This window comes from Triturus cristatus, chromosome 4_1 (assembly GCF_964204655.1).
Source record: "Triturus cristatus chromosome 4_1, aTriCri1.1, whole genome shotgun sequence".
NCBI lineage: Eukaryota > Metazoa > Chordata > Amphibia > Caudata > Salamandridae > Triturus > Triturus cristatus.
This window is the reverse complement of record NC_140585.1, coordinates 1,173,488,608-1,173,507,662: the sequence shown is the minus strand read 5'-3', so window position 1 is coordinate 1,173,507,662 and position 19,055 is coordinate 1,173,488,608. Positions and strand designations below refer to the sequence as shown.

General features: G+C 41.6%; 1 protein-coding gene across 7 annotated transcripts in view; it reads right to left on the bottom strand.

The window, feature by feature from the left end:
* Positions 1-17,582, bottom strand: part of LOC146856285 (von Willebrand factor A domain-containing protein 7-like) — a 288,620-nt gene extending 271,038 nt beyond the window's left edge. For 2 of the 7 annotated variants that reach the window (XM_085654387.1, XM_085654384.1), the window contains exons 1-2: positions 17,534-17,582; positions 3,304-3,335 (exon numbers count right to left, since the gene is read on the bottom strand). The gene's annotated coding sequence lies outside the window, so the exon portion shown is untranslated. Of the gene's footprint in view, positions 1-3,204; positions 3,336-17,533 lie in introns of all 7 variants that reach the window. The other 5 variants (XM_085654385.1, XM_085654383.1, XM_085654386.1 and 2 more) reach the window with 4 other exon arrangements.
* Between the last annotated feature and the right edge of the window lie 1,473 nt (positions 17,583-19,055).

The window sequence follows — 19,055 nt, the reverse complement described above, 5'->3', positions numbered from 1 at the left end:
TGGGATAAAGATTGCTTGAGAGCCTTGCACGAGCTGAGAGAGAGCCTATGTTGCGTTCCTGCTCTGGAAATGCCAGACTATATCAAAGCGTTATCACTCTTTTGCTGTGAGAAGGAGGGATGTGCGTTAGCAGTCCTCGTACAGACACATGGAGGTGCCCGTAGACCAGTGGCTTACTTCTCAGCTACATTAGATCTCACAGCTTCTGCGTTGCCTGAATGTCTCAAATCCTTTGCTGCAACATGTGTCAGCATTGAGAGATGTGAAAGCATAGTGATGGGTCATCCACTTATTATTTATGTACCACATTCAGTAGAACTGTTGATGACAAGAACCAAGACACAGTATCCAATGAACAGCAGACTTACAAAGTATGAGCAGGTTATATTGGCTTCTGAGAATGTTACATTGAGACGCTGTACTACTCTGAATCCTGCTACATTGTCACCTGTTCCGCAAGTGCGAGAAGAGGATTGTGAAGAGCATGACTGCTTAGATGTTACTGAACTATCTACCAAACCCAGACCTGACATTGTTGATGAACTTCTGCCTGAATTTGACTTGATACTTTTTGTCGATGGTTCATGTTTAAAAGACAATGAAGGGTGTTTCAGAGCAGCATTTGCCGTGTGTACCATCCTGGGGGTGGTGGAAGCTGCCTGTCTGAAAAGAGTATACTCTGTGTAGGTGGCCAAAATTATTGCTCTGATACGTGCCTGTAAGATCTCGAATGGCGTCTGAGTGACTTTCTCTACGGACAGCCAATACGGGTTTGGAGTGGTTCATGACTTTGGGCAGTTAAGGTCACAGAGAGGATTTTTGACGTCCTCAGGACGTAATGGAGAAAATGTACGACAATTGTTAGAAGTTTTACAGAAACCTAAAGAGATTGCAGTTGTCAAATGTGCAGCCCATGGGAGGGGAGAAGACTTTGTCATGAAAATAAACAACTACACTGATGAAGTGGCTTGTTTTTGTGCTATACATGTTTGTGTTTTACATGGAGAATATGTAGGAGAGAGCACAGAAGAGACCGAGCTCAGCATGATGGTAGCTGTAGCCAATACTTGGGATGAAGTGAAGCTGCTGCAGGATGAAGTCTTAGAGGAGGAAGCATCATGGGTTAGAGCAAGCTGTGAACAGAGAGACAATGGTATTTGGGTGTCAACAGATAATAGAACAGTACTACCCAATTGTTTGTTGAGCCCAACGGCAAGGCAAATTCACTGAGCAGTATATCTTGGGAGAGATGCCAGGGTGCGAGGGTTTAGGCAAACGTGGTTTAAACCACGATTTTGCGTGAGTGCTGAAGCAGTTTGTCACAGGTGTGTTACGTGTCAGCAAATGAATGCTGGAAAAAGAACTGTGGTTGCAATAAGTCACATTGGAAGATGAGGAGCTCCTATCAATAGGATACAATTGGACTTTATTGAGATGCCGAGGTGCAATAGGTTAAGATATGTTTTGGTGGTAGTGTGTATCTTTTCATGTTGGGTTGAGGTATATCCAACTAGACAATGTGACAGTCTCACAGTGGTGAAATTGCTCTTAAGAGAACTGATACCGCTGTACAGATTTCCGACATCAGTGGAGACAAATAGAGGAACACACTTCCATAATGAAATCATGAAGTTGTTGTGTACAGCTTTGAACATTGATCAGAGATTGCACTTTAGTTACAGGCCTGAGGCTTCTGGTCTTGTAGAGCAAATAAATAGCACAATCAAGATGAGGGTGTCGAAAGTTTGTTCATCAACTTAATTGAAATGGCCAGATGCGTTGCCATTGGTGTTGATGAGTCTGCACAGTACTCCTGATAGGAGGACAGGGCTCTCTCCCCATGAGATACTGATGGGAAGTGCTATGCGATTGCCTACTGTGCCAGGGGACTGGATGATGTGGTTAATTCTGTGTCCCACCAGGTCGAGGCTGCGACTGCATCCACCTCGTGAAACCTGCTGCTTGATCTCAACCCTGGTGACTGGGTGCTGGTTCGAAAGCATGTGAGGAAGTTTTGCCTTGATGCTCGCTGGCGAGGACCATACCAGGTGATTTTGGTCACAAGTACGGCTGTGAATGTGTGGAGGATTGACAAATTGGATTCACGCTTCCCATACTTGGCGAGTTCCAGAGCCGGTGGAGGAAACGACTCCCCTTGTTCTGAGAAGCACAATTGAAAATGCAACAAACAATTCAGGAACAAGTCAAATCATAAGCATTTGTGATGAGGCTAAACAGTCAATTAAGCAAGAAAAAAGACATCAAGCTGTTCCAGAATTGAGTTCAGAACCTGACATTGACAAGATTGCAGAAGTGATCTTTGAACCAGAGCAGGGTGAACGGCCTGGTGCAGAAGGATCAGACCAAGAGGAAAAGAGGAGAACAAGTACAGAAGCGGAAAAGTGGCCGACAAGAAAATAACGGCTAAACATAAGGCTTGCATCTGAGAAAAAGTTTGCTCCGATTCCTGAAACGTCTGAATCAGATCAAAGTGAATCTGAAGAGAGACTGGATGGTCTAAGACAATCCAGAAGAGAGAGGGTACCGTCTCAAAGGTATGCATCTCCTAAGTGGATGTACCTGGCTGCAGATGCAGAGACCGAGCAATTCCGGGAGGTTGGGATCTGGCACAGTGAGTTACGGCGGGGGCACCCTGTCGATTGATATTCAGCTGCTGGTACCTGGAGTTGAAGCTTTTGGCGTCTTGACACTGACAGTCCCCGATCCACCACGGCTGAGTGGTTTGCGATCTCTGATTCTTAATCAGGTGGCTTTCCCAACTTTTGGTTGACACCTCACTGCACAGGAACTGGGAGAAATTTGTGCAGAGATTCTGCAGCTTGTCCTTACTGCACTTGGCTCTAATATCATCAATGATGAAGCTTGAACTGTAAAATAAGAACTTGTTAGGCTTTAGAATGAAGATAACCTAGACCCAAGTGGAAGAAGATTTAAATTTAGGGAAGTTCAGTAGAAGAAGAACTAAGGGCTAGGGCTGACTATATCTCTACAATAGGTTTAGTATTAATGGACTGAATATTGCAACAACCAAATGAACAAAGAAAATAAAAGGACATTGTACATAACAGGATAAGACTAAGAAGAAAAGAGACTTTTGTAGATTTCATTTGTGCCTCAAGATCAATAGTGGGTCAAAATGGTATCTGAGAATTCAGGCCGCAAGCAGAAATGCATAATTGGTACCCTTATTGCTGTGGTACATATTGTCATAACTGTGTTGATTGTTACATCTTTAGTTGAATCTCAAATTGCTGAAGGGAAGGGTGAACAGGCGACACTTACCCCACCTGTCACAGATGTAGAAGGCGGTGTATCTGCAAAAGATAGGGATATGATCAGAGAAACTAGTCGGATGCTACATGTAGATTTGTCAAAAGGCGATTTCAAGCTGAATGCATATGCTCGTTTGTTGTATGAGTATGTTGATACAATGGAAGCGAAAGACTGTTATGTGTGTATGCATCTGCCAGCATCAGTAGAAGAGGGCATTCAATACCATCATTTACCTTTGACGTATGGCATCACATGTAGTGTACTGTTGAGCATGTTCTATAGTAAGGCACACTTTGAGTACTATTTCTCTAATTATGATGTGGTACTATCAGAGGCTCCAGTTCTCAAGTACATGAATAAATATGATTATTATAAACAAGTAGAGCGGATGTCTGAATATTTTGTGCCTACTATTACCTTGGATACATCTTATGCCCATAGACACAATTTGACCTGCATGTTAACAAAGATTGAAAAGAAGTTTGTGGATCAAATAGAAGATCGGCATAGACAGACCTTATTTAGACCAGATCCGAAGCATAAAGTTATTCCATGGACCCAGGAAGAATTAGATCACAAATCAAAGGGAAGTTCTGGACCAATAGCTTTAGATTTCCAGCAAAGAGGGAAACTGTGCATTAGGCACCCGTCGACATATTATGACAAGACATTTGTGGGTGAAAGTGATTGTGAACACATTTTCTTGATCGAGGAGTTGATTAGAAAAGACTTATTGGATAAATTAACGATAGTGCCAAATGAGTATTTTGTGTGTGGAAAAAATGCTTATGTGAAATTGACTAAGATTTGGTATGGTACATGTTATTTGGCTGTGGAATTTCCCAACATTTTCCATGTAGATGATTTGTGGCCTTTGGAAGGAAAAGGATCCCACAGAGGAAAACGTGGTGTAAGTGCGGGAGAGATTGTTTGGAGCCATGATACCTAGTTTGGGTGTGATTTTGAATGACGTGAAAATTTGAAAATTGGCAACGCTTGTGGACAAGCTCTCTATAAATGCAGCCCAAATTCTACTACTTGTTGATGGGCAGATGGTTTCGATAAGGGCTATGGTCCTTGAAATCATCTTGCTTTAGGTGTGCTATTAGTCAGCCTGGGCAAAGCCCTACGCTACACTCGCGTAGATTGCGCTACTTCGCACTAAGCAAATTGCACATTGCACAGTGCAAACAAGCGTAGCGTAGCGTAGTGCAGCGGTCATTTTTTGCTTGCTCGCGGTCCTCAAGGTCAAGTTGGCGACCGCGAGCAAGCAAAATGACATCCCTGTGAGACTTTTTCCTCGTTCGCGATCAGCAACATCAAGTTGCCGATCGCGAGCATGGAAAATATACCTCCTGGCGAGCTTTTCAACGCGGGGAGGTCAGGTTTCTCATTGCGAGTGGTCGCGTATGCTCACGACCGCTCGCGATGAGAAACTACCAGTCTGCGTTGAGAAAGCTGCCGCTCGAGTAGAAATCTACTTGAGCGGCAGAAAACGACCGCTTGCACGGTGCAAGATGCAGTTTGCACTGATTGTACAGTGCGGACAAGCATCCAGCACTGTGCAATCACTGCGAACAGCATCTTGCACAGTGCACTACGCAGTTTGCGAAGCTACACGTAGCTTGCGTAGTGTGAAGTGCACTTCGCGTAGCTACGTGTAGCGCTACTTCGTAAACTACGCCCAGGGTTAGCTATTAGCAAAAGCCGGAGGAGTCTGTAAATTATTGAAAGTTCAACAATGCTGTATGTATGTTCCTGACAATAGTCGGGATATACGGAAGTACATTAGTAACATTTCAGAAATACATCAAGATTTACAGGATCTAGCTGCTGATGGGCTCTGGGAACAAATTGGCAAATGAATTGGAAAATGTGGAATCTGGTTTGGAAGTCTGGGACAAGGAGTAGTGGGATAAATCTTGAAACCTATCCTAATAATTGTCATTTGTATAAGGAGCCATTAAAGTTTACAAGTGGCAGAAAGCACAACATAATGAAAATACCCTGAAAAGACAAGAGCAGTAGTTAGAACGACTGCAGGACAGTCATTATCTGCATCTTAAAGGGTTAGAAACATTTAGACAGGGACGGCCAGCTACAACTTCTGTTTAGGTCGGTCTTTTCTACAAGGAGAAAACTGTGATAGGATAGAATGTTGGTGTTATGACACCAGTCATAAGAGGGGGAAACTGATAGAGCGCTTACAGTACTCTAAATTGTATGGGTGCACTATAATCAAGGTTTAAATGCACTCACATGTACTTTCATCGTTTGCAGTGTTTTACAATTATTAAGATGCCTTTATCCACATTAGAGTAACATTGAAATGTAGTGTACATGTATTAGAGACACTTATAATTCCTGCATGAGTAATGTGTGGGATGAAATTATATTCGTGTAATGTATACTGTAGTTAGTTTAAGTTGCCTGAATTGTAGGCTCAATTGAGGATTATTATTAGTTTTGTTTCTCCTTGGTTGCTCAAGAGATAATTCAATTAATCCTTTTTGTACTTGAAGATAGTGTGTTCTCATCCTACTGCACGTGCAGGAATTCAGCCTTGTTATTCTTAGATTTAAGGAGATACCCGGAATGTCTTTGAAGAAGACTGGATGGCGAGAAGGGAGGATGCCTTTTGTGTCTGGCAGGCCTGGTAACCAAGGCCACTGGAAGACGAAAAACATTTAGTTAAAGCTCCTGTGTAAAACTACTGAAAAACATTGCAATGGAAACTTTTATCAGATAACGTATTGTAGGCTGAACACTGTTTTGGTATGATGCGCAGGAACAGAGTTAGGAGAATTCTGCTGATTCTCGGAGGAGAAGGAGCATCTTAGAGTGAGCTCCATAGCTGTAAGCTACTAAGCCCATTTGACGTGAGTACTTCTTAGGAAGTCAACACATGCTGACACCTTTGGGAATTGCTATAAGAAAGATGGGTAGGATCCTCATTTAGAGCAGTGTAGGGAAGGATATTATTCTTTGTTTTGTTTCCCTCACAGATGAAAAGAGAACTGCACTCAGCCTCTATTCTTTGCTGTATTCTGACTTTGGAGTTCATTATATTATGCCTTTTGTGCCGTATGAATTATATTTGTAGACTCAGCACTGTATTGGTTTTCATGTATCTATATACTCTGATACTGAGGTGTGTTTATATTCGATTATTTGTGGCCTTATAATAAATCCACAAAATTGAAATTCAGAGTCTGTGGTCCTTTAGAGTATGACTACTATGAAAGTATAACCTTGAATTGTTTTGCTCCCCTCTACTACTTTTAGCAAGTAAATAAAAGACCATCAGTTGTAAGTTTAGTAATTTAAACAGTGAAGATAATTTGCTGTAATCAATAACCAGTTGAATGCCATCATACAGCATGAAAAACGGCCAAAGCAGCGAATGAGTTTTCCCAAATGGCCATGTAGATGTGGAATAGAGAGGAGCTCATCAGGGAGTTCTGCTGGACCCCAAATGGGACAGGAAATGATTTAGCCATGGGTGATTGAATAGCAAATACCTGGAAGTATCCATGAAAATAAGAAGTCAGTCAATTTAATTCTACTCTACTGAATCCTGTCCAACTAGTCTGAGTTAAAAAGGATCTCATAGAATATAGTATCAAAGGTGGCAGAGAGATATTAGAGAATCAGTGCTGCAATATCCCCTCCATGATCGAATACCCAGTGCAGTTCATCTTCCACCATGAGCTGACTCAGTGTTGTTAAACGGTTTGAAACCTGAAAGAACTGGCTCCAGCATTGATTGGCTAGAGAGGTAGGGTTACAACATTTTGTTGCCATGCTTAGGATGACAAAGTGTTGTTGCCATGCTTAGGATGACAAAATGTGGTTGCCATGTTTTTCCTAGATGTTAATGAGGACTTACAATAAGGAAAACTGAGCTGTAACTGGAGGGATAGCAAGATTGACACTTGTCGTTTTTAGGAATTGGAGAAATTATGGCATGTTTGCAACTGGCTAGGACTACTACAGTCTCTAGGGCTGAGTTGCATAAGATTATAAAAGCAGGGACAACAGCATTGATGCCTGGATGTAATAGGCAGCAGGACAAGGCTCACAGGGGGACCTGCTTCAATTTAAAATAAAAGAGAACAAAGGATAGTCAAAATAAGTTACCTTATGGTCAGATGAGACGGAAATATTGGTTGACCTAGCAAGGAAAGCATTATGAGCAGGCCCCAAAAATTAGTTTGAAATTTTTTCAATTTCCTCAAAGAAAAAAGTGGCTAAATCATTAAAAGTTTTTTGAGGGTTGCGGATGTCAAAATTCAGACAGAGTAGGTGGGTGAAAAAGGTAGTAATCCTAAAGATCTCTCTGGGGGATTTATCTGATGATTGCAATTGAGAAGTATAGTAATGGTTGTATGCTTCCCTAACCATGTTCTTACAAATGTGAAGACTAATTGAGTAGATTGATTCACTATCAAGGCTACAGGCCAGCATAATATCTCTAGTTCTGTACAAACTTTCTTTTGTTAAGGCTGTTTTTAGAGAACCAGGGTCAGAAAGTTTGCTTTGTATAAAAGCACCCTTTTGCTTTAATACTGAGATATCTGAATGTTATGATCTTCCTTTCAGCCATATAGCTTATTCACGTTTGAGACTTTTTAGTACATTTCGAGAAGTCTTTCTCCGCAAATGGAATTTTTGGTAGATTCAGGAAGAGAGTTATTAAAACTTTCAGAAGCAAAGTTATCAAAAATCAAGAGAAAACTGGAGTTGTTTTATAATCTTCATACAGTGTCTTTGAGTGTGAGGTGGGTGGGACTTTTATCTTCTTAAATTCAAGCAATTTTCCATGTTGACTCAACTATTGGTCCTTGCAGCGCCTGAACATATGACACTTGCAAAGATGTCTCGCTTTAGACAGTGAGGCTTGCGTAAAAATGCCCTGGTGGATAAGCCATATGGAACACAAGACCCATCTTCCTGATTCTCCCTGATCTGGTATTAGAATCAGGCTCATATTTCCGCGGATAAGGGACTTGACGTGGAAGGTACTCAACTGGGGGAGGATGCTCAGAATGGGAGTCATCGCTGCACATGCAATATTTGGAGCTTCTTACAGGGTTCATTGCAATTTGCAACTTCGAGAAAAGCAAAGTGGAAGGAGTGATTCCCTTAAGCCTGGACAACCTGGTAGTAGTGCAATCCATAAATGATTTGGAGGATCAAAGTCAATCATGCTAGCAGACTTGGTGATGTTACTACAGCAGATTTGTCTCAACCGGCTATCTCCTTGAGAACAGAATATCCTGCGTTTCCAGACAATTAACTAGCAAACTAGTATTTAAGAATGCAGGTAGAACATGGAGATTGGATCAATCCACAGGTTTCTCAGAGTCTGGATCCTTTCAGGATAGAACTCTTTGCATCTTGATTAACAGCTCACTTATAAGGTTACCGCAATGGGAGGCCAGGCCCAGATGCTCTGGTAACGGATGTCTTTTTTCAAGATTAGTAATGAGGGGTCCTTTACGCCTTTCCGCCTTTTGTGATGATATACAGGTTCCAGGGACAGGCCCGCCGGCAGAAAGCTGATGTTTTATTGATAGCAACTCTTTAAAAAGCTCAGATGATTTACTTTTGTTTCCTCGAGGGCAATCTCATCTCAGTGGTGTAGAGGCCTCTGGGCTTTCCTGGCATCTTCCAGGACTTTCAGAAGAGGCTTCAGAGCGTATCCAAGCTTTCTGGGCACCAAACAAATAAAGCATACTAATCATCTTAGGTAGCTTGGACTTGCTGGGGTGTGAAGAGGAATTTGAATCCTATATCGGGTCCAGCTGGTGAGGAAGGCCAAGGTAGAACTTCAGAAGTGGCAGATGTTATCGCTGAACCCCCTGGGGAGAGTCACCCTGTTTAAAATTATGTTTCTCCCCAGGTTCCTTTATGTCCTCCCAAACACCCCCTTTTGCTTTCCGAGGGCCTAGTTTCGAGAGCTGGACAGTATGGCCACCAAGTTCCTCGGGGGGGGGGTGGGGGGCGAGCACGTCTGGCCCTGACCCTATGCCGGATTCCTTCATTTGGTGTGGGCATGGGGATGACACACTTATACCTGTACTTCCTGGCCACGCGCTTACTGATCATACATGACTGGTTTAATGGGGGCTGGTCTGACCCGGCCTACAGGCTTGAATTGAGAGAGTTAGGTTTGTCCAAAATCCAGTCACTGATGTATGGGGAGTCCATTCTGTCCCTCTTACCAGCTGTAACGCGCTCCGCGCTGTTGGCCTGGTGGGCAGCATTAGTTATACTCAATGGACGCACAAGCTGACTCATTGCATGCCTCTCTGGCATGGCACTTGGCTCCGAGAGGTCAGTGGGCTGTAGGGCTTTAGATCATGGGACCTTATAGGAATCTCGCAATTAGGGAATGTTTGGGCGAGTGGCCATATGCGCTTCTTTCAAGACCTTCGAACCCGATATTCCCTGCACCCAACACGATTTTAAGAATACTTGCCGCTGCGACATGCCCTCCAAGCGCACATATCAGATGACACAAGGATCCCTGAATACAGCCCTCCCGAGGCGCAGACTTTGCTAGGGGACTTGGTGAAAGGGGGTATTTCCCGCATTTATAGGACACTGGTTAACAACACACCAACCTCTCTGTATCGGCTCAGAAGCCAGTGGGAGGAGTGGGTGGGTTCTCTAGATGAGGAGGATTGGCGGGACGCTTTTATGACACCCAACATGATTACTGCATCGGTGAAACTCCATTTGATCCAACTATACTATTTGCGCGCTGCCTACCTAATCCCTCTGCGCCTCCATCGGGCGGGCTTGTACCCGAGCGCTTCCTGCACGAGGTGCGGTCACGATCCGGCTGATATTTTCCACATGGTGTGGGCTTGTCCCCATTTGGCATGATTCTGGGGTGATATCGAAGAAGAGCTCACAGAAATCTTGGGGTGGGAAGTTCCTCATGACCCACAACACTTTCTCCTTGGGATTACAGATGGGCTGGATAGCTCTAGGAATGAAAAACTATTTTTTAACACGGCAATGATAGTGGTCAAGCGAGACATAGCTGCTGCCTGGAAATGTCCAGATCCGCTCTCCTCTGATTGGTGGCGGAGGCGGGTGGACTGGTGCGCGACACAAGAAAAAACATGTATGAAGCGCGAGGTTGTCCTAAAAAGTATCGCAGGGTGTGGGGCAAGGGTCTGGGTACCATGGAATAGTCAAAGTAAGGTATATAATCTCTATATCTATTTGTACCTTAAGGGGACTGGTATGTTCCTGTATTTGGCTGTGAATTGTCATCCTCAGTGTCCAATGCTGATTTGCTGGTGTTTTTTTTTGTTAAAACAATAAAATTGCTTATCAAAATTCTATATCGGAGCATGTTCAATTCTTATTTCACTTTGAATGGTTATAGATTGGCAATTTCTGCATTTTATGTGACGGGACATAATAGGCCAGTGGGTGAACACCCATTGGTGTGCAGGTTAACTAAAGGAGATAGAACACTTACCCCCTAAACCATGTTATTCAGCGTAGTGGGATGTGACCTTAGGTCATTGGTTGTTTGACTTTTGGCCAATAACAATATACTTTCATTAAAGATATTATCTGCCAAGTTTTTGATGTTATTATATTTGAGATCATTCAGGAACGTGTCTGATTTAGATCTTTGGATGTCACCTCAATACATTTTTCTACAACTGAGGCATATTTTACAATCTTGAGAGACATTGTAGAATGCTTCTACTTTAGAGAACTACCCTCTCTTTAATTCCCATCCTCATTTTTCTGCAATTTGGTGTGTTAAACAGTCTTCTACTGATCCTAGGGAATTGAGAGTGCCCTCTAACCCTTTGCCACACTTTCGACGTTCGACCTTAGTCACAGCTTAATTTGAGCTGGTGGTCGACGGTACACATCTGTGAATATATATATATATATATATATATATAATAGAGAGAGAGAGAGAGAGAGAGAGAGAGAGAGAGAGGGAGAGAGAGAGAGATGTATATATATATATATATATATATATATACTTATATATATATATAATATATATATATATATTCACTGAGATAACTAAAGGAAACAAGAAAGTTAAGAAGAAGAATTTATTGTTCAGTGAATAAAAACTTACAATGTAACGCATTTTTTGCACATTTCAGACATAATATCACAAATTAACAACTTTCTAAACGCACAATGCAAAAATAAAGGCTATTCCCATATTTAAAACAATGAATTCCTAGTTTAAAACCACCTTAAAACATACTGCCAAAATGCGTTTGCGAGAGACATGTTCCACCTACTATTTCCACTGTGCCTAAAGTGCCCTATTCCCTCTATTAATTATTAATCATGCTACACGCTTAGGTAATCCCATTCAGTGGAGGAACAAGGTAAATCACTATGGTATGACCTGCAGGGTATCTTAGCAAGCTTTTTATTAACCCCTGGCATTAAATATAGTGAGCTTACATCATATAAGGTTTTAAAGTGCAATATGCCTTTAGTAAAATCATCTCAAAGATTTACAGGTACTAGGCCCTTAGTTTTCACTTTGTTCAAAATGCTCACATAATAATGAGCCTGTGCGACTCTTCTTATAGCTACACACTACACAATAAAAGTTATCCCAATCAGTGGAGGTACAAAATGAATCACTATGATATGTCCTGCTGGATATCTCACAACCCTTTTTTTTTTTGGGCCCTGGCATTCGATTAAGTGAGCATACGTCATATACGGTTTTAAAGTGCAATGTGCCTTTTGTAAAGTCATCTCAAAACTTTACAGTTACTAAGCCCTTATTTTACCACGTTATTCAAGGTGCTCCTATAATAATGAGCCAACATGACTCTTGCTATGACTATCTCCCCTTCCTAACAGTTTATTTCTAACTTGATAGAATAATGAGAAGCAAAAACCCTTCACTGCGCACTGTACAATAAAGGAATGTTATAATTAGGCTGATGTTTCACTCGTACAGAACCAGAGAAATTCAGCCATTATAGTTAGTGAGCTAACTATAACTCGCGCCCCTCAATGCACTGCTTATGACCTCACATATTACATCACGCATGACATGGTCAGTGACTCCACTGATGACATCTCAAATGACATCACTGATTACATCATCCAGTGACTGTGAGTGTTTTAAAAAAGTTTATGAGTGTTAAAAATATATACTAAGGTGTACTGCTGAATTGGTGGTTGTATGAGTGCCTGTATGGATGATTCAGTGGGTGTGTGACTGACTGTATACGTTAGTGATCAGGTGTTTCAGTGACTGTATGGGTGAGTGACTAGGTTGTGTGAATGTCTGGATCAGTCTGTCAGTTGGTGTCTAAGTAGCTGTATGGGTTGGTGAGTGGGTACATCAGTGACTGTATGGGTTATTGATTGGTTGCCTGCGTATCCGTATGGGTATCTGTGAGGGTGGGTGAGGGTGTGTGTGACTGCCTGCATGGATGAGTGAGTTGGTGAGTCAGTGATTGTATGGGTTAGTGGATGCATCTGTTAGGGTCTGTATTTGTGACTGAGTGTGTGTATGGCTGTGTGTGTGAGTGAATAGATGTGTCAGTGGTACATGGATAAGTAACTGCATATGTGAAAGGCAGTATAGGTGAGTGTTGGAATATATGAGTGTCTGTATGTGTGAGTAAGTGATTGCTAGAGTGGCTGTATGCATGAGTGTATGCTTGTGTCAGTGACTTTATAGGTGAGTGAGTATGTGTTAGTATCTGTATGAATAAGAGAGTAGATGTGTGTATAACTGTATAGGTGAGTTAGTGGCTGTGTGATTGACTCTATGGGTGAGTGAGTAGATGTGTGAGTAGCTTTATGGGTGACAGACAGTGTGTGAGTGGCTGTATGGGTATACGGGAGATATATCAGTGGCTGTATTAGTGAATGAGTTGGTGTATAAGTGGCTGTATGGGAGACTGAATGGATGTCTGTGTAGACCTATGAATCAGTGAGTTGGTGTGTAAGTAGTGGTATGGGTGTGTCAATGGTTTTGGGAATAGTAGTGTGGAAGTTGGAGTGGATATGTAAAAGGTTATATTGGGGTGTGAGTGGGTGCATCAGAGATTCTGTGGATGACGCCATCAGTGATGTCATCAGTGATATCATTTAAAATGTCATCAGTGATGTGACTGACCATATCATGAATAATGTAATATGTGAGGTCATAAGCAGTGTGTATGGCAGCAAATCTGAGAGACTATGCTGCTCTCACATATTTATCCAGTGTTCTGGGACAACAAGCGGGGGAGCCTCTGTCCAATGAGATGCTGGGTGCTACCTCAAAGCACAACAACTTCCTCCAAAATGTGGCATTTTCTTGCCCCATAAATCACTGCACTTCTAAAATCCAACATGGATGATTTCTCTCCAGAGTAGTAAGAGCTAGCTAAAACATCCCACAGTGTGGCTCATTTCCATTAGCTCCGTTCCCACGGACCCCTGGAAATTCCTGTTCTAAGTCTCCCATCTGGCTGGGGCACAGGGTGTGGGGGTAGGTACGCCTGGCATTCCTTACTGATCTGCCCTCTCTTTGAGCTCAGTTTGATTTACCCAGGCACCCCTACAGGACACATCCTCCTCAGCTGCAGAGATATTTCCATCAGATGTGAACAGGCCAGGCCACTTATCACCTATTCAAAGCTGCCTGGTTACGCCTGTTAAGGCTGATCAATCAACAGAGACCCCTAGAAGGGTGGATTTTGGCTTACAGCAGAGAAAGTTCCATAACTTCTCTTCTGTACTAGTTATGATATATTCAATAGTGACAAGTTGTTGCAATTATCAATACCAATCTTTTAAGTCCTTGAATGATATTACTCCTTTCCTAGCAAAATTTATATATCGACATAACATATTGCAATGTTAGCCTATGGATCTATGTATTTACAAAGGGAAAAAATGAAATCGGCATTTTTTTCTCACCAGGACATATTAAACATATTTCATAAGATCCCTAAATATACTTACATGGCCCCCCACCCCAGAGACACCAAGGGAGACCTGGGGGTTGCCTAATATGGAAAAATAAGGTAGATTATCACTTTTAAAGTGCCCATACCATCAAAGTTGTGTTCGTACATAATGTACTTTTAAAGACAGTCTGCAAAGTCAGGCTGCATTTAAAATGACAGCGGCACTCAGTAGCGCACACATGCAAGTGCAGGAAATCTGCTGGGCCTCTAACCTTCCATGCCCTATTATCAACTAGGGACTTATAGGGTCTGTCAATGCCAATTGTGAGAATTTACTTTTAAAGACGGGCTGTAAGGCAGGACTGCCTTTAAGAGGTGAGCAGGCACACAGAAGCGCACACATGCATGTGCAGGAAATCTGCTGGGTCTCTAAACATCCATGCCCATTGTCTAGGGACTTTTAGGTAGATTTAACCCCCTGCCCTTATCTAATAGGGACTTGTAGGGTCTGTCACTGCCAATTGAAAGTGTACCCTATTACTTGCACCATTTTAAACATAGCACTGGCCATGGGCCTGCTAAGCAGAGCCCAGAGTACAGTCAGATACCACCAGTATCATTCAGCAAATAAAATTGTGGATAACTGGTCAAAAGCGTGACTTTCTAACTAAATATATATATACATATATATTTAAATAGATATAGATATGTACACAGCATATATATGTATATATACATACACACACACACACACACACACACACACACACACACATATATATATATAGAGAGAGAGATATATAGATATATATAGATATATATATAGATATACATGTACACTTTATTTCTGGACTCTGAGCTAATAACCAAGAAAGAAATGCCTATGCTTAATTTGAGCTTGCAATTGGTGGGGCAAGCTGCATAGCCTCCTCTTGAGGGCCCTGGCACCTATTTTGAGGCAGTGCTGGTTCAATGGCTTGCACTATGCATTATGGGTAGCCTTTCTCTCTGTCTGCTACTTCTGTTCTACTGAAAGACATTATGGGTTTTTGGAAAGAAAAGACTGCATAATATTCGCCTGTGATTTTGATAAAATCAGAACTTTCCTTTACTATTCAGTTAGGAAAATCCATGTTTTTTTACACAAACCTGTCTACCATTGTTAGCATATCAGGCTTTATGTCAAACCCAGTGGGTGGTAGTGTGGGAATGCTCATGTGCCAACCACGGGACACCTCCTAGATGCAATGAAGCATGAAGTCGTACAAATTGCTACTGTGTGTTACAGTAAGGCAATTATCCAGCACAAAAGAAGTTTTGCACTGGAAAGTAAATGACAGTTCAACACTTTACACTGTATACAGAGCCAGACTGGGAACCACAACCAACCCTGGCAAAGCACTGGGTAGGCCCCCCAATCCCCCGGGGGTCGCGGCCGAGCTGTTTGCCAGGGCCGGTTTCAGCCGTTTTTGTTACAAGGGACGATATTGCAGCTATGCTGCAAAAACAGCCCTGTAACAAAACCAGCCCCCCAGGGCCCCAAAACCGCCCCCCACCCTGGTGTCTCACTGGGGAAATGCCCGGTGCCCACTACGGCCAGTGCGGCCCAGACTGTATAGATTACTATTGGTAACTATGCACCAGTGCAAAAGTTGATAAATCTGGCCTTTAATTTAATCTTTTTTGCACTGCAGCTAAAACTCTCACACTTATATATGAACCTTTCACAATCACAAACAGCAAAATCACACATAATCATGTATGATCTCTCCAATGCAAGTCTCATATGAGAGCCCATTACTCTCACGTACACACACCTTAAATCTTATATGCTCAAATGTATACTTGAGCACAGCTGAAAATTCAATTACCTCTCAGCTGTGCTTTGCACATACCCCTTAATTAGCTCACTAGTAGTACACTACGCCTGTGCGAAAATGTAAATATGCTGGAGTAATTGGAGTAATTTTAGTAATTATGCATTACTCTCATGATGCAAAATTACTAAAAATATGCAAATACTCTAGCTAGAGTTATTAAGACTACTTTGGCAGGAGCACAGGAACAATGAACTAAGACAGTGCAAGCTGCTGCAGGCTACTGCTGTTTGTGACTTGTAGCAGTTAGTGATATTTTCCTAGAACAAAAGGCCTCTTTTATCCCATTTTGGATGCAAGGATGCATTTTGCACTAACAAAAAAACGCTAAATGTTGGATTACGCTTCTCACACAATTACACATATTTATGAGTAGTTTTACGGTAATTGTGCTAGAGATAATCACATATGTTATGCCCATGCCTATAAACCACCCACCATGACAATACAGCCCTCTATGACATACCTCATCACATGCATCATTGTCTCCGACTCAAAAAAGCAATTTGACGCAATTCAATTTTCGATTTTCGAACAGCATCCATATAAATAAGTAATTTAGTTGTGCTCCAGGGTCACTTATCGTCAAATACAAATATAGGCGCAGGAACAAATTAAACAATTGACATGTCTACAAATCCCTAATCATTTAACATACATTGTGTAAGTGCAGAAACACGTACTTACATCTCATTAAACTTTAATTTCAAAGACTATATGTCTGAGTCTTGGCGCCAGTATTTTGGCTTTGTCATTGCTTGTTTTGTCATAGCTTTTGTAAAACTCTATAGTTGCTTGAGATGTCTGGACCTCACCAATATAAAAAAAAGAAACATTGGCTAAAAACAAGAATGTTTTTTGTTCTCAAAAGGCACACACTTTGCCATAGTAGTCCCTGGCACTTAAGGCAACTACTTTATGGATGTGTGTGTCATAGAGCGTCCCACTTTGAAGCTGGGGAACCAGGTTCGAGTCTGGCGGGAGGCTCAAGTATCCTGTGATTCTGGGCAAATCACTCAATCTCCCACTGCCTAATAAAAATTGAATGTGTCCATCTGTATTGTAACTGGTGTTCATGTAAAGCGCTCTGATATCGAGTTTGCGCTATATACAATTGAAAAATAAAACCTCAAAATCAGTGTAGCGGAGTTAGGCTGACCCATTGCCCCATGCTATATGCTGTAGCGAACAGAAGAGCAACATGACAGAAACAATAAGAGACCAATGGATGAAGAGGGCTAGCTGCAATCCACATACATAAGTATATTACACATATCAATTTAGTAACATCAAAAGGTCTTGGCTAACCCCGAACCTAGAAACTGCAACACTATCAATATAGACAGCTTCATAAAATATCCATATTGGACAAAGTAAAACAGAAACTGATCACCGTAGTGGAAATGCCATCCATGGTAATATACTACTTACCTACCTTCCACAATCTGAGCTCTTGTGTTGCAAAAATGTGCTTCTGCCTTCTGCCTCTGCAGCAGTGAAAGCTATATAAAGTACTCCATCTGCAATTATTTGTTGACAACCGTGGCTGTTAACCAAAATGATCTCAGCGTATATCCGTATCGCCTCTGCCTGCCAGATTATCTAAGCAAGAGAAGGCTACGAATCTGAGAAGTTTGTTTGCAGTCATAGAACTTTTTTTGAAATTCTTATATTGTGCACGTACACAGGAAATTCATAAAACTTGTAATGAGATCAACCACTTTAGCCCTTCTAGCTGGCAGGTGGAATTAGTTTCATTCCAAGCAGGTGAAGAGTTTGCTGAAAGTTATGGTGAAAGATTTAAAATGTATACACACACATAGGTACACCTAAAAACACATAATACCTCATCAGGGGTAACAAGCGCTATATAAATACAAACCCTTCCCTCTTCCATCTCTTCACAATCCTTTTCAATCCAAATAACAGACTAGCATGTCCACCACTCAAATTAATTTCACTTTTCCCTAGACTAATTCACTACTAATCCTTTTTTGGTTCCGGAGTAGAGTGCTACTCACCAAAAAGCACAACACCTCATCAGGGGTAGCAAGCGCTAAATAAATGCAAACCTTTATCTCCTCTATCCTTCTACGATCCTTCTCAATCCAAATAACAAACTAACATATCCACGCTCAAATTAATTTCATATTTCACTATATTAATTCACCACTAATCCTTTTGGGTTCCAGAGTAGTGTGCTGCTCACCGAAAAAGCAATTTGATGCCTCATCAGGGGTAGTAAGCGCTATATAAATGCAATTACAATGGCAATAAACACACACATATAATGCATGTATGTGATGTGCTGGAGACTCACTTGCATTCTAGAGGGCTGTGTTCTCAACGTTAATGTTACGTGCATAGGTGGGGACTGGTGTGGCCACAGATTCACTGCACTCAGTACTAATGTCCCTTACATAAACATGGTGCCATAAGACCCAAAACAGACTTTTATATGTAAAGCAGCAAAACAGTGTCTGTAGCATGAGCCTGACGTTACTGCCGGTTCCCAGTATAAGAAACAAATGTATGTGTAACTCTTACCCTCCCATAATAATACAACTTCACACAGTGTAAGCTGAAATTGCTTTGTTTCTCTGTGCTTTGACCCGAGTGGAAAAACACCAGTCAAGCGCCTGTGAAACATTGTAAATAAGTATTTAATTAAATAAATAATTGTAGAGTGTTGAGTAGAGTAGAGTTAATTTTGTTTTTTGTGAGGTTCATTTAATTATAGCGATATTAAAAGGAAATATTTGTTGGTAGAACATTTTTTTCTTCAGTGTGGTGTTGTGTAATGTGGTTTATTGTGTGTGGCTGCTGTACTATAATATGTGGAGTAGTGTAATGTAGTGTGGTCTGGTGAAAGAGTGGTGACAAATAGTGTGATGATATTTTGTATGGTGTCATATAGTGATGTAGTGTGTAGTGTGACATTTGAGTCATCATT